This window comes from Theobroma cacao, unplaced genomic scaffold (genome assembly GCF_053813885.1).
Source record: "Theobroma cacao isolate CCN51 unplaced genomic scaffold, ASM5381388v1 tig011, whole genome shotgun sequence".
Taxonomy (NCBI): Eukaryota; Viridiplantae; Streptophyta; class Magnoliopsida; order Malvales; family Malvaceae; genus Theobroma; species Theobroma cacao.
The window spans coordinates 2255960-2258712 of NW_028291722.1; positions in this window are offsets into that span (position 1 = coordinate 2255960).

Consider the following 2753-nt stretch of genomic DNA (forward strand, 5'->3'; position numbering starts at 1 on the left):
GCCTTTATAATCCCATTATTGAATTTATTTTGAATTGTTTTTACATTTTTTGATTAAAACAGATTGTAATTGATTGTTTGCCTCGGGAAACGTGGAGCGAAAGCCATCCATTGTCGAGAAAAGTTCATTTATAGTCACTCATGCCTAGAAAAGCCTTATTACTCGGTTTAAATGCCTTTATAATCCCATTATTGAGTTTATTTTGAATTTTTTTTACATTTTTTGATTAAAACAAATTGTAATTGATTGTTTGCCTCGGGAAACGTGGAGCGAAAGCCATCCATTGTCAAGAAAAGATCAATTATAGTCACTCATGCTTAGAAAAGCCTTATTACTCGGTTTAAATGCCTTTATAACCCCATAATTGAATTTATTTTGAATTTTTTTTACATTTATTTATTAAAACAGATTGTAATTGATTGTTTACCTCGAGAAACATGGAGCAAAAGCCATCCATTGTCAAGAAAAGTTCATTTACAGTCACTCAAGCCTAGAAAAGCCTTATTACTCAGTTTAAATGCCTTTATAATCCCATTATTGAATTTATTTTGAATTGTTTTTACATTTTTTGATTAAAACAGATTGTAATTGATTGTTTGCCTCGGGAAACGTGGAGCGAAAGCCATCTATTGTCAACAAAAGTTCATTTATAGTCACTCATGGCTAGAAAAGCCTTATTACTCGGTTTAAATGCCTTTATAATCCCATTATTGAATTTATTTTAAATTTTTTTTACATTTTTTGATTAAAACAGATTCTAATTGATTGTTTGCCTCGGGAAAGTTGGAGCGAAAGCCATCCATTGCCAAGAAAAGTTCATTTATAGTCACTCATGCCTAGAAAAGCCTTATTACTCGGTTTAAATGCCTTTATAATCCCATTATTGACTTTATTTTGAATTTTTTTTACATTTTTTGATTAAAACATATTGTAATTGAATGTTTACCTCCAGAAACATGGAGCAAAAGCCATCCATTGTCAAGAAAAGTTCATTTATAGTCACTCAAGCCTAGAAAATCCTTATTACTCAGTTTAAATGCCTTTATAATCCCATTATTGAATTTATTTTGCATCTTTTTTACATTTTTTGATTAAAACAGATTGTAATTGATTGTTTGCCTCGAGAAACGTAGAGCGAAAGCCATCCATTGTCAAGAAAAGATCATTTATAGTCACTCATGCCTAGAAAAGCCTTATTACTCGGTTTAAATGCCTTTATAACCCCATAATTGAATTTATTTTGAATTTTTTTTACATTTTTTTATTAAAACAGATTGTAATTGATTGTTTACCTCGGGAAACATGGAGCAAAAGCCATCCATTGTCAAGAAAAGTTCATTTCTAGTCACTCAAGCCTAGAAAAGCCTTATTACTAGGTTTAAATGCCTTTATAATCCCATTATTGAATTTATTTTGAATTGTTTTTACATTTTTCGATTCAAACAGATTGTAATTGATTGTTTGCCTCGGGAAACGTGGAGCGAAAGCCATCCATTGTCAACAAAAGTTCATTTATAGCCACTCATGCCTAGAAAAGCCTTATTACTCGGTTTAAATGCCTTTATAATCCCATTATTGAGTTTATTTTGAATTTTTTTTACATTTTTTGATTAAAACAGATTGTAATTGATTGTTTGCCTTGGGAAACGTGGAGCGAAAGCCATCCATTGTCAAGAAAAGATTATTTATAGTCACTCATGCCTAGAAAAGCCTTATTACTCGGTTTAAGAGCCTTTATAACCCCATAATTGAATTTGTTTTGAATTTTTTTTACATTTTTTGATTAAAACATATTGTATTTGAATCTTTACCTCTAGAAACATGGAGCAAAAGCCATCCATTGTCAAGAAAAGTTCATTTATTGTCACTCAAGCCTAGAAAAGCCTTATTACTCAGTTTAAATGCCTTTATAATCCCATTATTGAATTTATTTTGAATTTTGTTTACATTTTTTGATTAAAACAGATTGTAATTGATTGTTTGCCTCGGGAAACGTGGAGCGAAAGCCATCCATTGTCAAGAAAATATCATTTATAGTCACTCATGCCTAGAAAAGCCTTATTACTCGGTTTAAATGCCTTTATAATCCCATTATTGAGTTTATTTTGAATTTTTTTTACATTTTTTGATTAAAACAGATTGTAATTGATTGTTTACCTCGGGAAACTTGGAGCGAAAGCCATCCATTGTCAAGAAAAGTTCATTTATAGTCACTCAAGCCTAGAAAAGCCTTATTACTCGGTTTAAATGCCTTTATAATCTCATTATTGAATTTATTTTGAATTGTTTTTACATTTTTTGATTAAAACAGATTGTAATTGATTCTTTGTCTCGGGAAACGTGGAGCGAAAGCCATCCATTGTCAAGAAAAGTTCATTTATAGTCACTCATGCCTAGAAAAGCCTTATTACTCGGTTTAAATGCCTTTATAATCCCATTATTGAATTTATTTTGAATTTTTTTTACATTTTTTGATTAAAACAGATTGCAATTGATTGTTTGCCTCAAGAAACGTGGAGCGAAAGCCATCCATTGTCTAGAAAAGTTCATTTATAGTCACTCATGGCTAGAAAAGCCTTATTACTCGGTTTAAATGCCTATATAATCCCATTATTGAATTTATTTTAAATTTTTTTTACATTTTTTGATTAAAACAGATTCTAATTGATTGTTTGCCTCGGGAAACGTGGAGCAAAAGCCATCCATTGTCAATAAAAGTTCATTTATAGTCACTCAAGCCTAGAAAAGCCTTA